Genomic DNA, 15,438 nt, shown 5'->3' with positions numbered 1-15,438 from the left:
TATATATATATATATATATATATATATATATAATCGAATTATATTCATCCTTAGAAAAGAAAGGCAGAAAACACTGCACTAGGCGAAATAAGCCAGACACAGAAAGGAAAACACTACATGATCTCAGTTATATGTGGAATCTAAAATGAAACATCACAAACAGAAAAGATTGAATACATAGAAGAAAAGAGCACAACAGGAGTGGGAAATGGGAAGCCAAAGGCCAAAGGGTACGAAAATAGTTACTTAGAATGAGTAAATCTAGAGATCAAATGTACAACATAAGGATATAGCTAATAATATTGTATTCTAGCAAATAGTGATCTGAACCAATTCTCATTTTGATGGTAAAAAATCTGAGACACAGCCCTAGTTAAAGGACCAGTTCAGGCTATTAACCTGCGTAATAACCAATTAAGGCTAGAATGCAGATCTCCGTGCTCCCGCTAAGCATGGCTTTGTGAAGGCATTCTTATCTCTGCTGGGAACTATTACTGACATACACAGGGCAGAAGACTTTATGTTAGGTTTGGTGCGAGTTTGATTCCCGGTACCAAAAAGAAGGATGGAGGATGTTAGATTTGGTGGGAGTGAGAGACAGAAAAAAGGTAAACAAAGGTAAAGAACACAAGTAAAGAAAGCCTTTATTGCCGGGCACAGGAGGGCTGCTAAAGAGATGCAAGGACCCTCTGAAGGGGGAGGTTGGGAAACAAAGAATAGATTGGGCTAGGTTGGAGGTGGAGGTGATCGGAGAGGTTTAGGTGACTTTACAGGCAAGGACTAGGAAAGGGTAGACGCGCATGTGCAAAAGAAAACGGGAAGAAGAGGTCAGGTGGGAAGAGGAAGAAGGCGGAAGTCAGTCTGAGTGGGACACATTGTCTTTTTGAGCCCCACGCCATGTTGGATCGCTGCCATGATGGCTTGGCAGAATTTTGTATGGGTGAAAACCCATCACAGGACCCATGGGCCCTTTGTTCCAGGCTGCTTTTAGAGGGGCCTAAGGTCCTACCTGCTACCGGGAATTTGAGGAGCTGGAGGGGCCTCATTTGCCTCAAATAACCGTCTCACTGTGTGCAGGGGTGTGAGGGTCTTCTATCGTAAGGCACAGGAGTGAAACAGGTAATCACATTTCCGGGCTTGTTTTACGGTTCTCAGATACCTTCAGGGCTCTCCCTTTCCTGTGGAAAGGAAACAGTCCCAACTGCTTAAGGCTGGCAACTGCATTCTATCCATTCATCTGAGCTGAGAAGAGAAGGGAGTGGCATTTATGCCCTAGATCTAAGAAAGTTTGCAAAAGTTGCTTGTCTCTAAAGGAAAAAAAAAAAACCTAATGTTTAGTTTAATTTTCTGTGCCAGTTACAGTAGCGCTCCATAAAAAGTGCCAATGTATTCCCTGTCTTTAATTTTTTGAGAGAGGGTCATACTGCAGTCCATTCTGATCTTGAACTCATTATATAGTTTAAACTGGCCTCAAACTCCTACAGTTCTCCTGCCTCAGCCGCCTGAGTGCGCCATAACATGCAGCTAAAAGTGCCAATGTATTCTTGTTGTTGACAAAATAAATGCAAGCAGCTCTCACTCAAGCCTGCTCAATTGCCTTTCTCCTCTCTGATATCCTTGTAGCACCTTCTGTGGACAACTGCAGTCAAGTCAAGCCCTTTTCCCCGACTCCATGTAGCTGCTGACACTGTTGCTTTTCCCTGGTGATAATGTGAGTGCTGGACTCACGGTTCCACAAACATCAAAGAATGAAGTTGTTAACCCAGGTAGGAGGTTAGCAGAGTTTTACTGAAAGTAGAATGTATAGCTCCTGGGTTTCCGGGAGGGGTCCCAAATGGTGTGTGGTGGTGCGTGGCCTCTCTATCCAGAGGTAATTATAGATAAGCAGCTCAGTTGTTTAGTGGCCACGTATAACAGGTTGTTCTGTGTCTTTAAAATAACCAATTGGACCTCAGGCTTCTAACCCAATTCTTCAATGTGTAGAGTTTCCTGGAAACTGGGACCTTAGAAAAAAAACTGGTTAATTTGCATTATAATTTCTAGAAATTCAGAAACTTAGGTGGGAACCGGCTACACCTCCCTTTAGTAGTGAGTAGGCTGTGTCCCATGCTGCCTAAGGAAGTCTGTTCCTGGCCCAAAGTCTTACTTTGCTGTCTGTTCTAATTGTAATTCCCAGTATGGCTGATTGCCCAACCATCTCAGGCCCTTCCCCTAGCTAGCTGTCTCATTCATTGGCTAACTGAATAAAATACCTTCTGCACCAGGATGCCGATCCATCCATCTGTGCTGCTGATTGAAATTTTACATATCATTCAAAATCTATCTCACATCCTAGCTCCTCCATAAAGTAATTTACTGGTGACCCTTATCTTACGATTTCTTTTTCTCAACCTCTTAACATGCATCTCTTGTGTCACATTTATGAAAACAGTTGCAATTTGGTTGTTTCTTTTCTTACTGTGATGGGCATGATTGTTATGTCCCTCACACTGTACCTCGCCCAACATGAGGAGAAAACCTCTGACAGACAACCAGTCTATTCAAACAGAAAGCCCCTCACTCACCTTGAGAGACTGAAGTAAATCTGTTTACCAGGATGGTTCCCAGGCCTAGTTCTCAGGCTTACAGGAAACCTCATAGGTCTATAGAATGCCATGCTACAAATCAGCAACATGCCAATGTCCTCCTGCACTTCCCTCCCCAAGAGGCACGAGACCCACCAATCACCCCTGAGAAACTTAAATTTTCCACCTTCCTCAGTGGGATTTCCCCGTTCCCATACCCAAAGTAGTCTATAAAGTAGAATCCCTTCCTTTGTTCAGGGCCAATGGCTTTCTGGCCCTTGGCCCAGGCTGCACCCAGCCTGAAATAAAGATATTGCTCTTTACTTCAATCCTGCCTGCCCTGGTGGTCTCAATCGCTATGCAGGGTCTAGCCTAACAGTGATTTTCAACAGCAAGCTCACAAGGTCAATACATGTCAATTAAAACATGTACTGTCTCTATCTGAAGTCCCAGCCCCTTCATATTAGTGGAAAATACAATCTTCTCTAGAGATGAATGAGAATTAAGCAACCTGAAGGGTATCCAACTGAATCTGGGTAATGACAGTTAGGGCCTTCAGCTTCTAGCTCATCATTTGTCCTCAGCTAGGACTTTGTGATTGCTTGAAGAGAGCCCATTGGCTGGAATATATCCTCTCTCTGAGCCTTAGTTCTTTCCCTCCAAGCTCTTTTCACCCATTTATAGTGCTCTTAAGAGGAAGAGGAAGTTCCAGATACTCATGGATCCAGCTGAGTTCTATTCCTTTTCCATTTGGGGAAAGCTCTCTAATCTCCTGGCTCTCAAAGGTACTCTTCTCTTTTTGCCTGTTTTTTCTGTATACCTAGTATTTTCACACAGAAAATCATAAATCCTTCCACAAAAGATAGAAGAGGTAATTTTCTTCCTGTCTTTTTACTTTCTTCCCTAAAACACAAACTTCCCTGTTGATGTATGGTCTGGGGTGACAGGTCCTGAGAGCAAGGTGTGGTGGATGTAAAGAAAAACAAGAGAGACAAAAGATGGGTTTTCTGCCTGAATAAAAATTCTGCTAAGTCATCATGGTGGGGAGCCAATATGGACAGCCCACTGGAGGCCTTGTGGCAGGCTGCGCCTTCCTCCTCCCTGGTCATATTACAACTTTCTACTTCCTTTTTTTACAGCATCCTGTTTCCCTCTTCCCACCCCCTGTCCAATCACTGCCCGTCAAATAGCACAGACTATCCCCTAAACCCCACCCCCAGCCTGGCCCTATACAGCCTTTGCTCCCCTGGCCAGGCCTTCAGAAGCTCCACATCCCTCCTTTCTGCTGTGATTTTTCTCCATGCCTGCAATAAAGGCATTTTTTACTTTGTTCTGTTTTTACTTGCACTGAAAAACCTACCAACAAAGTTATGGGATCAGGGGACTGCAGCCTTGATTACAATTTTCTTTAGCCTTTTGTTGGGATACACTCAAAAAGCAGCAACAGGGAAGTGGGAGGAATCATTAACAGGATTAGTGAGGACAACACAGCTTAATTATCACAGGAACTGGACTTTGACTTAGTTAGCCATCGTGTTATCATTCCTTTGGACATATCTCAGCAAAGCATCTAGTGTTGTCCCAGGGCTTTCCACTGGGACTAAGATCCTGCTGTCATTTCCTTTGACACTAATGCTTTTGCTAGACTTCCTCCAGAATCAAACAATCATATGGCTTGGTCAGGCTCAAAGTCCCAAAAGGTAATACATTGAAATACTATAGAATGTCCTTCTCCACACTTCCCTGAGGCAAAGGACTGATGAGTCTGATCATTTTGGGTGTGGGGAGAGCTGAAACATACTGAGAACAAAACACATTCCTATCTCAAGGAGGAATCCACTTGTCTGAGCTATTTTGCAACAGTGATATATGGGAAAGAAACTCCCAACCTGAATGATATCTGGGACAAGTTCATTTTCTATAAAAGCAAAGAATGAATTTTAGGAACAATGGAAGTTAAGAGCAGAATGTAGTTATTGAGGGAAAGAAACTTCTGTCTGAGAGAGATAGAAGGGGACCTGAGTGTTTGCCCAGAAAAACCTGTCTTTCTCAAGGATTTTTATAGAGCAAAACTATGAGGTGAGGTGGGTCCAAGGTGGGGAAAAATCAGAAATCACAAGGTGGGCCTGAGGTGGGACAATACTATGGTCAGCCAATGAGAATTGTTCAGGTAAAATTGGTAAGCGAGTCATGTAGCAAGCGGACATGAATAGAGAACTGGGCTTTTTCCTGTAAGGGGTGGGCTCGGTGACTCCTCAAGGTGATTGCTTGCAATTGTACTTCTGGAGCAAGCTCATGCACTTCCTGGCATAAAGAACCACATTTTCATAAATGCCTCCTTTACACACTCGACTATCTATGGAATAGCCAGTTGCTTTGTCTGGAGAGTGGCCGTTCCTGCTTTCTGTGTCTGTTTCTTTCCTATAATAAACTTTTATTTTCTTTCAGCCTTAAACCTGGCCCATGTATGATTTCCGTTTACATGTAGCTAAGAGCCCAGGCTAGCCGGTGACAGCCAGAAATATCTGTTAAACTAAATTGCCTTCAGATCCATTTATTTCTTTGGACATACTATTAAAAGAATATTAATTAAAGAAACCTATTTTTGACAAAAGGAAATGGACTTCATCTCTAAATACATATTATGAACACCAGTGGGAGTAGACAGGTTGTCTGGGTCCCACTCCCTTTAGGGCCATGTGTATGTTCTGCAGCCTCTTGAGTGACTTTTCTTTGGCACTTATTATAGGTCTTTTCTTGGCCACTTCAATTTATTATATAACAGTTGCTGGTATAAATAATTATATTTGGACTATGTGGGAAGACTTAATTTGTTTGATGGTAAGTGTTGGTATAAATAATTACATTTCCGACTATTTGGGAACTTCTGTTTGTTTATTTGTTTGTTTGGATTTTTGAGACAGCACCACGTAACATAGCCCAGCAGGCCTTAAACTTGCAATCCTCCTCCTTCAGCCTCCCCAGTGCTGGGATTGCGGATGTGTGCAACCACACCCAGCTGGGAGATTTGTTTGTTTGTTTTTACAGTGCAGAAATGAAGCTGCCTCATACTCAAGTACTGGTCAACTTTTTGGTGCTTTCTGCCTTGCTGAACCCAGAAATGTATGTAATTCCTACACCTCCGTGGGGGAAAACAGACGAACAAACCCAGTTCCACAGTATGCTAGAATAACGGTTCACATGAGAGAAAATAGCTTTTATGCTCTGCCACAGACTTCATTGATATCTAAGTAGTGAGAAGGTTTGGGGGTGCTCATTACAAGATAGGATACAGAAATGGGCAGAAAGTTGTGGATGGGACCCAAAGGCAAACTCTGCAGAGGCCTATGACTTAACCCTCTGACTTGGAGGATATGCTTACGGTTGCATTCACAACATGTTTTTCTTGTAATCATTAAGACAGAATCCTGACTCTATGCCTATATTTCTCAGAGTGGTCCATGTGGAGACCATCTGCATCAGTCTGAGCTGAAGCTCTTGTTCACAGGTATGTGCTCCTACCTTAGGGATGACTACAAATCAGGGTAAGGCACTTGCACCCTGGAATTTACATTTTGGACAAACCACCTCATTTCAAGCTTGAGATGTCCCATAGGCTATAGTCCCCTCAGTCCCACAGACACTGAAGAATATCAAGCCTTATCTACTTGTAACAAAACTACTGAACCCTCTCAAATTCTACTTCCTTTCTTTTCCAACAATAATCCATCATCTCAAATATTTTCCTGTTTGTTCCCTTCTAGTCTCAACCCTCCCTTTCTTTTTTCTCTTTCTCTCTCTCATTTCCTTTGCCTCTGTTCTTCCTGTTGTTTAGTCATTGAAACCACAGGTTTAGTCATCAAACAGAATCCTTAAGTTTCCATATTTAGGGAAATTTTGCAATTTATTTCTCAGGTCATCTTCAAATTAGTCACACTCTGGCCAAGATTAAATTTAAGGTGAACAATAGGCCCACTTACCTACAAGAGATGCATTCTGTGACCACCCCCCCAGTGGATTTTTTCCCCCTAGTGGATTTTTGAAGCTGTGGAGACTGACAGACTCTGTATTATTTTTCTTATATGCATATACAAATTTAATGCACATATAAATGTTTCATACTAACTAAACATTTCTCATACAATGTAGTCGTAACTTTAATAATGTGAGGTGTGGTGGCAAAACTAGCACAAATTCCTTTCTCCTTCTTCACAATTTCACAGATAAGAAAATTTAATAATGTGATGATTAATAAAATTTAATAATTCTTATCATAGATCCTTGCAACCTCTGCATATGGTATTTTATTTCCTTCTTAAGTCTAGAGTTTTCACCTTTTCATTAAAGGAATTGCTTTGCAGCTTTTCTTACCCATAAATTGTCAGCACCATTACTCTTATAGTTTTGAGCCATGGATAAGTACAATAACAATCATTTAAGCACAAGTATTTGATATCTTGAGAGTCAATCTGATAACCAAAAGGGTACAAAGTGACTAACTGGCAGGTGGCATATTGTCGGCCCACTCGGGGGGCCCAAAGGAGGTTTTCGTGGGTGAGGTTCCCAGGTTAAAGAACATTTGTGTGCATGACATCAGCAACAACAGCAGGCAGCAGGGAGCAGAGCAGAGCAAGAGCAGCCTGTGTCTTTCTTGTTTTGTTCTTATACATGCTGTTATCACGTATTTACATTCTTTTACACTGGCCTAACCAGCACACGCACAGTTCTCAATCCTTATATAGCATATCCCACTCTGTGCCTGCATTAGACAGTAGGTTCATGTCCTCAGGTGACCTCAGACTTTCCAGGCTTTGACTCAGTCTGTGCAGTTCCCCACACATATATAGCATGGCTATACAGGACAAAGTAATGATTCACATTAAGCTGGACAGAGTAGGACAGCATGAGATTTTCTCACATTAGTCAGAACAGTGAACAGTTTAAAACATCATATTTTTGTTTCTGGCATTTTCCATTTAACAGTTTCACACAGTTGACTCTAGGTAACTGAAAACATGGAAAGACAAACTGCAGGTGAGTGAAGACTACTGTTAAGATAGGAGGTCAGTCTATGGCCATAGCACCCTGAACATGCCCGATCTCATCTGAGATAGATTAGGGTATAGCCAGCCATTTGGGCAAGTAGAGGTACCTGCCAATCACAGAGGTACAGGACACTGTGCAGAAGACAGTACTCAAGCCCTGCAACTGAGACCAGTCAGAAAATGTTATCATCAATTCTTCTGGCATGAGATCAAGCAGGTTTTTGATAAGATGGCCTAGATCTGAAGTCAGATTGGAGGATAGAAAAGATAGCCACCCCTAACCTCATGGCCACTGTAAGCTCTTTCAGTGGTGGTCTACTCTAATCTTGCAAAGCATACTTCTTTTCCTATCTTTCATTAATATAAAACTGTACCACCTCTTGCAAGTTTCTTGTTCAAATCTTTTTTCAGAACAAGAACCTGAAAAGAATTTCTAGAAGGAGCCCACAGTATCCAGGACCCTTAAACACTGTTGTCTACAACTCAGATACTTTTTCTGCAAAATTCCAAAATGCTTTTTGCTCCAAACTTGAAATACACTTCTGGAGTCCTACAATGTCCTCTGTGAAATGTGGCCCCTTTGCTGTAATAATTTCTTCCTTACTGCACCCTATATAATTGACACTGCTAGACCTGGGTGTTCCCACTCACCAGAGAAAGGCCTTGAAATTTCAAGAAAAAAGTTCTAATCCCTGGGACCCCTTGAAGTGCCTCGTGTGTCTCATCACTGTAGCCTCTTATCAAGAACCAGGCCCTCATTCAAAGGCAGGTAGGGATGTTTGTTTAACCTCTTTGAAGTTATTGTTTTACTGCTTTTTGTTCTGAAAGCTTCTACTCCATCTGCGATAATGAGAAACCTCCTATTCTCATGCTGTGTGCTCTGTGGACCCCTAGATCCCTTCCCCTTCCTTTCTCTGTCTCTGTTTCTTAGCCATTCTTTTTTGTTGTAGTTGTTGGTGCTGGTTGTTTTTTGGGGGGGTGTTTTTATTTTTGAGATGGATTATCCAGGCTGGCCTCAAATTTGAAACAATCCTCCTGCCTCAGTTTCCCAAATGTGCCACCACACCCGGCAGTTTCTTTGTCATTCTGAGCAAGCTGTCCTGTTCCACTGCAAGTTCCCACGCCCTCTTCACTCATACACACCCTCACACGTGTTCTCAGGCTCCTTCTACGCTACTTTCTTCCTTTTAAAAATAACATTTGATGAGGCTATGAGTTATTTTGAATAATTTTGGCTACTTTCTGTCATCTGTAAAAAAAAAAAAAAGACAAAAGAAAACATGCCACTCACAGGCCTGGTGATACTTGTTCCCTCAGTCCCTTTCTTTCATCTTATTTTTAATTTATCTGTTCCTAAAACCAGGGCAGCAGGCCATAAAATTTCAGTGGTCATCACTCTTCACCTTGGTGGTCTGAATTCTTTTTCCCTGCGTGGTGTCACCTTGTGAGGCTGGAGTTTACAGCACGCATGGCCAGGATGAAAGTCTGTTCTCCGGGAGACTGCACAGCAGTGTCTCTTCATTCATTCAGCAAACATTTAAGTGTCCACTAAATATCAGACTCTATGGTAGATACTGGGATTCAATGACCCCAGCTCTCAAAACAGCCCAAGTACCATAGAAGAGGCCAACTATACGAACAGATTAAAAACAGTGAAGAAATGTGTCCAAAAATACAAGCACAATAAAAGGGGAAAGGAGTTAGCCTGGACTGGGGATCCAGGTACCTGGGTAGATCTAAGGTTAGAGCCAGGTGTGGTGGTGCAAACCTATGGTCCTATCACTCAAGAGGCTGAGGCACAAGGATCATCACAAGTTTGAGGCCAGCCTGAGCTACATAGTGAGATCCTGTCTCAAAAAAACAAAAACAAAAACAAAAAAACCCCAAACAAACAACCCTAAGGTTTAAAAAAAAACAAACAAACTGATAGTTTCCTTAAATTCTTGTGCCCAGAAGACTTAGTTAAAACCATAACTGTTGAAACTTGTCTGCCTTAAGGGAAACCCAAATCAATAATGTCAAAGACCCTGTCCACACATCTCAATCTAAATTCTAAAGTTACTTAAATCCTTTTCACAGGTATATTTCTTTCAATCAAAATTCTGTTTTAATTTCTCAGTTTTCAGCCAAAGGTTAGAGTCTCAGAACAGTAAGACTTCTTCTCACTTAAGTTTTAAACCAACCAAATAACGAAACAAAGTGAGCCTGGGTGTGGTGGTGCATGCCTGTAATCTCAGCACTCCGGAGGCTGAGGCAGGAGGATCGCCATGGGTTCGAGACCAGACTGGGCTACACAGTGAGTCCAAGGCCAACCTGCGCTACATAACGAGATCTTGTCTCAAAAAAAAAAAAAAAAAGTGAAAGTAAAAGAGGTCAAAATATCATTACCATTATTAAGAGCAGTAATAAATTTTGAGGCAAAAAGAGCAATTTGTAATTAAATTAGGCAGAAGACCATAGCAAAGCCACTTACCTATTCTCTTCCAATAGAAAATGGTGATGAGTTCCCAGTTTATTTTCCCCAGGAAAAGTAATTCCAATTCTCTCCTCCCTGAGCACAGGGCCGGGAGGTAACCAACAAGACTCCATTTGAAACTTCTTTTCTTTTTTTGAGGCAGAGTCTCACTATGTAGCCCCAAATGGCTTCAAATTCATAAAGATCCTCCTGCCTCACGCTCCTGAGTGCTGGGATCACGAGTGTGAACCACCATGCCGGGCCCTCTATTTGACTTAGAAGAAAACATATAAGGGAAAAGTTGTTTCCCCCACAAAGCTGTCTGTTCAACCAAATTGTTATTACAAGTCCATAGTCCTTTATTTATAATTTCAAAAGGAAAAATGATGTAAAAAAATATCCTTACAAATTTGTGGAAATCTACATTCAGATCAGGCAAAATCTGATCTGAAATGTTAAGAGATTACCTAGGGTCTTTATCCCATTTAGTTGAATAGGACTATATTTTTATAAATTATGGGTACTTTCCAGACCCAGTTGGGTATGTTATTGAAAAAACAGTTTAGGTACCATAGTACCTTTCTAAAAATCCACACAATTCTGAATTCTAAAACAGAGTAGGCTTTGAAAGATCAGTTTCCTGTGGGAGACAGTGAATTGGCCAGTGACAAATTAGCAAGATGTCTTGGGAATTTGCAGAAAGCAGGACGATAGAGCTTGGGCTACAAAAGACAAGATTAGGAAATATAGTAGCTAGATTTCTTTGATATGAGCTCGTGTAGAATTTATTTACTTTTGGACATTTATATTGAACAGAGGCACCTGATTAGGAGGGTATTGTTCCATCAGCATAGTTACCAGTGCAGAATGCTGCCTGGCTGTGGTACGCGGGAGTTCCAGAGGCACATGATTGCTAATCACGTGGAGTAGAGCAAAGGCAAATGAAGATCGTTCCAGTTTTCTCTACAAGGTCCTAAATGGCATGTGCAAATTACAAGGCTATGCAAAAAAAAGGACCTGAATTCTCCTTTTTCTGGCCTGATTCCATGCTGATGACATAGTTGTAATCCTGGGGGCTGGACAGATACACAAAAATAGCAAAAGCCATCTGGACACAATCAGAGCTTTCCCAAGCCTGCTCTTGTAGAGATAGACAGTATTTATTTGGCCCTCTAATGGCCAACCCTGCCTGAGTGTGCAGATGCATGTGGAAAAGCCGTTAGTAACAGAAAAACATGAGTTACAAGCTTGAGTGAATATTTCCATGAACACATTCTCTGATAGCTCATCAGATTCCTGTATCAGAGGTGTGGAAGGTCACCTGCCATACAGGTACAGAGTTTTCTGAGTTAGCACATGTCATTTGTTTTCTTTTTTTTTTTTTCCTCTGGTACCGGGAACTGAACTCACGACCTTGCACTTGCCAGGCAGGCGCTTTGCTGCTGAGCTAAGTCCCCAGCCCCTGATGTCATTTGTTTTCACCTCCCAGTCAGTGGGAGATTTACTAGAAGACATCCGTACAGTAAGTCCTTGGTTTAGGAACATTTGAGTTTTGCACTTTCACAGACGTAACAGACATAATATTATGAAGATCATAGATGTGAACAGATCACAAAAGTAGTTCATATGTCGGCCAGAAATGGTCACTGCGGTGTGCTCACTGCACAGCCGATAGTGTGCGGTGGGATAACGCTCAGTCAGAGCCCAGAGCAAGAGGAAAAGCAGTGGCGATGTGGAGGGGACTGCCAGGAAGTGCAAAGCACATAAATCCACTGTATACTTCTGTCAAAGGTGCATAAGGCTTTGTCCAAATGAATCTAATTTACAGATGTTCTCCAGGAACAGAACTCGTTCATAAGCCAGGGACTTACTGTGATATTAATAATAACCACTAGATAATACTAATGACGATGCTTAGTATCTACACAGTACTCATTGTATGCATAGTGCTGAATGCCTTGCAAGGACGACCTCATTTAATAAGAGCCCCTTCTCTAGCCAGGTGTTCTGGCTCACACCTGTAATCCCAGCACTCGAGAGGCTGAGGCAGGATGGCTGCGAATGTGAGGCCAGATTGCTGCAAATATGGGGCTACAAAGCAAGACCCTGTCTCAGAAAACAAATAATAATAATAATAATAATAATAATAATAGCTCCTTCTCTACGCCAGAAATTTAATTTATACTCTCATTTAATTCTCACATCCCATCAGCAAGTTAGGTGGTAATCTCACTTCTCATTTACATGGGAAGGAAACCGAGGCCAGAAAGTTAACGATTCTGTCTCCAGCCAGTGTGGTAGGGAGTGAGGGGAGAGCCAGAACTAAGATGAAAAATTTTAACCACAAGTTCTCAAGATACCAGCTAATGAGGACAGACTTTGACTCAGACATGGAGGCTCCTGGAGGTCTGCTTCTGTGCCAGCTACTCACCTGGCAGTAACTTGGGGAGCAGCAGGGTGGGGTGCGGAGAGGGCCTAGGAGAGGTCCTGGACATCAGGCTTGCCAGTAGTGGGATGGAGCACACTTGGACGTTCAGTAAAGGCCCTATGCAACAGCCAGTGTGAAAGATTTTCACTATATTAATATTTAAGACCCAATAAACTATTTTTAATCAACCTACATGGCCATGACAGTGTTGTAAATCACCCCTTGGCAGAGGCAAGTTTTAAACTTCCATCGGCTAGATCCAGTGCCTGTATGTGGGTGTATGTGTGTGTACTTGTGTGCATTTGTGTGTGTGTGTGTGTGTGTGTGTGTGTGTGTGGTGTGTGTGTGTGTGTGTGTGTGTGTGTGTGTGTGTGGTGTTTTGGTCTTTCTGCTGTGCATCCTCTCCCCATTGCCCTCTTCAATTTGAATTACCTCTAGTAAGAAGGAGTTTATCCCTTCATGGGGAAGGCTGCACAACCTGACACCAGTTTTTGTTAGCCCTAACTGGCTCTTTTAAATTCCCATTCCCCAGTTCTGGTGGAGCCTTCTGGAACAATCCTGGACATCTGCTTTTTCCATCCTATGATGCCCTTATACTTTTTCAGATTTTCTGTTTTCTTCAGCAGAACATGTTCACCCAACAAGCAAGCATATTTGAAGCTTCTTTCTGCTTTTTCTTAGCTTTATAGAAACCCCCAACACTAGAACTTTCCCATCTTACTTAGAAACGATCCTTGTTACCTCCAATGGGAAAGAAAGCATCTCCTCCCCAGCCGGGGAAGAGCTTCCTATAGATGCAGGGTGCCCTGCTGCATGGGCTCTGAGGTCGAATGGACTTATTTTAGACCCTGGCCCTTTCAAATGCTGTATAGCCTGAGAAGTAAGTACAGTCATCTCATTTCCCATATTTTTAAAGTGGGAATAGTAAGAGTAATTATCTTATAAACCTATGGTGAGATTACAGGTAACAGAAACCTGTGTACAATCCTTAATCCACATAGTAGATACTCAATATACTTTAGCTTTTTAAAAATGGTCCCTGATTTATACCCCTGATATTAGCAGGCATAATGTACACAAAAGCACCAAAGCAAAAGTCTGAGAATCCCTAGCCTGCAATTACATTGGAAAAGACATTCATGCATAAACTGTGGAGGCTGCACGGGGAGATTCATCATGATCTGACCTAAAATTTTTGTGACTGGAGATGTATATTCACAGAATCATAGGCATGAGTGAAAAGAAGGAAGAACTAGAACGTTTAATCTGTATTGACTTCCTGTCAATCTTGAAAGGTAGGGATTCTTTGTCCCATTTAATAGTTAGGGAACAGAAGCCCAGAGAACAACTGCTAAACTGAGGTACTGTAGGGCCGGGTTAGAATTCAGCCCAGGTCAAATGTTCTCCTCCCTTGACAAGGACCCCAGAGGTACCCTCTTCATCCCTATCACGTTACTGTGAGGAAATTGAAGACAAACGGACACACATCGTGCCCTGGAGCTAGAATCCTGGAGTGCTCCTGGCTGTAATTTGCCTCCTCTTAAAATAGAATTTTACCCCCTCCCTCAAAGCAAGGAATAGCTGAACAGAGCTAAGGATCTCTGTCTTGGTTTCATGGTCATACCTGCTGTACCACCACTGTATTTAGTTAGTTTCAGGTGCATACCTGCTTTGTACCCACTGTGTTTAGTTTGTGAGCATTCACTTCCATGACTATCTCCTACTACACTGTTCCTTCAGGGCCAAACCAAGTCTTTCTTCTCTGTAACCCTCAGAGCCCTACACAGCCCTACACAGCCCTCCCCATGCAGCAAGTGTTTGATAACGAAACAGAACAAGTAGATGAATTAACTGTTTGGAGTCTGCCAGGGCCTGCACATGATTCAGGATGCCTGGTGTGATTCTTGACCCACTTTTTCAGTCGCATAGTCCTGAGTCCATCTTTTTCCACCCTCTGGCCTTAAGGACATCACCCAGACTTCTATGACAGAACAGTAGACAACTTCTGGGGCTAGGGATGTATCTCAGCAGTAGAGCACTTATTTCGCATGTGTGAGGCTTGGGTTTAATCCTCAGCATGTTCAGGAAAGAGCAAACAGCAGACAACTTCTGATTCAAACCAGCAAGGCTCACCTCTTGCAGAAGCCTGGAGAAGGCCATCCTCTGAAACACAGGTGGGGCTTGCGCGGCTCCTTGGGTATCAAGCCTCTCTAGGACCTTTCCATTTGGAACAATTGAGGGAGGGAGGGAGGGAGAGAGAGGGAAGGGAAAGAGAAAGGGAGAGATTGAAAGGGAAAAAGAGAGACTAGAGAAAAAAAATCAAAAATCTCTCTAATTGTGGGTCAGCATTCACTTTTTCATGGGTGACAGGTGATGTCATAAGGCAAACCACGCCCCCTCCCGCGGGAGACTTCAACTCTCAATAGTAAAAACTCCTTCCTCTTCACCTGTTCCCCTGCAATTCCCCTCAACAAAAGCCAACCCGCCCTCCTCCGCCTTGGCAGAACCAGATGTTCAACTCTGACTAATGACCCCCACCCCGCTTGGGCTGTTCTGACCCACAGACACCCACCCCCCGGAAAATGTTCTGGCCTGCGGACACCCTCCCCTGAAAATAGCTTACACACCCCAGGCTTTGCTCAGCTCGGGGCTGTCCTAGTCCGCTGGGCAGCCCATGGTGTCGTTTTCACGCCCAATAAAGATTCCTGTGTCAGAAGGTCTGGTCTTGTTCTGTGTGGCTCTTGGCCCTATCAGCAAGAATTAGAAAATGTTTCCAGAGGAGGAGAAGGTAGTGTTTCCAGGAACATCAGACAAGAGAGGAATTTTGAGTTTAAAATCAGGTATTAATGGAGCCCCGTGAGCAGGAGAACCTGCCCTTCCTCTGCCTGTTGGGAGAGTGCCTGGGACTAGGACAGAGGAAGGGTGCTCAGGGAATATGCTGGCCAG

The 15,438-nt window shown here is 42.8% G+C and overlaps 1 long non-coding RNA gene across 2 annotated transcripts in view; it reads right to left on the bottom strand.

The window, feature by feature from the left end:
- LOC102011945 overlaps positions 1 to 14,788 on the bottom strand; it is a 39,554-nt gene extending 24,766 nt beyond the window's left edge. For both annotated transcript variants that reach the window (XR_259379.1, XR_259378.1), the window contains exons 1-2: positions 14,626 to 14,788; positions 12,496 to 12,609 (exon numbers count right to left, since the gene is read on the bottom strand). This is a non-coding gene — a long non-coding RNA (uncharacterized LOC102011945). The remainder of the gene's footprint in view (positions 1 to 12,495; positions 12,610 to 14,625) is intronic.
- Between the last annotated feature and the right edge of the window lie 650 nt (positions 14,789 to 15,438).

This window comes from Chinchilla lanigera, unplaced genomic scaffold, assembly GCF_000276665.1.
Source record: "Chinchilla lanigera isolate Chin_1 unplaced genomic scaffold, ChiLan1.0 scaffold00004, whole genome shotgun sequence".
NCBI lineage: Eukaryota > Metazoa > Chordata > Mammalia > Rodentia > Chinchillidae > Chinchilla > Chinchilla lanigera.
This window is presented reverse-complemented; position numbering and strand designations above follow the sequence as displayed.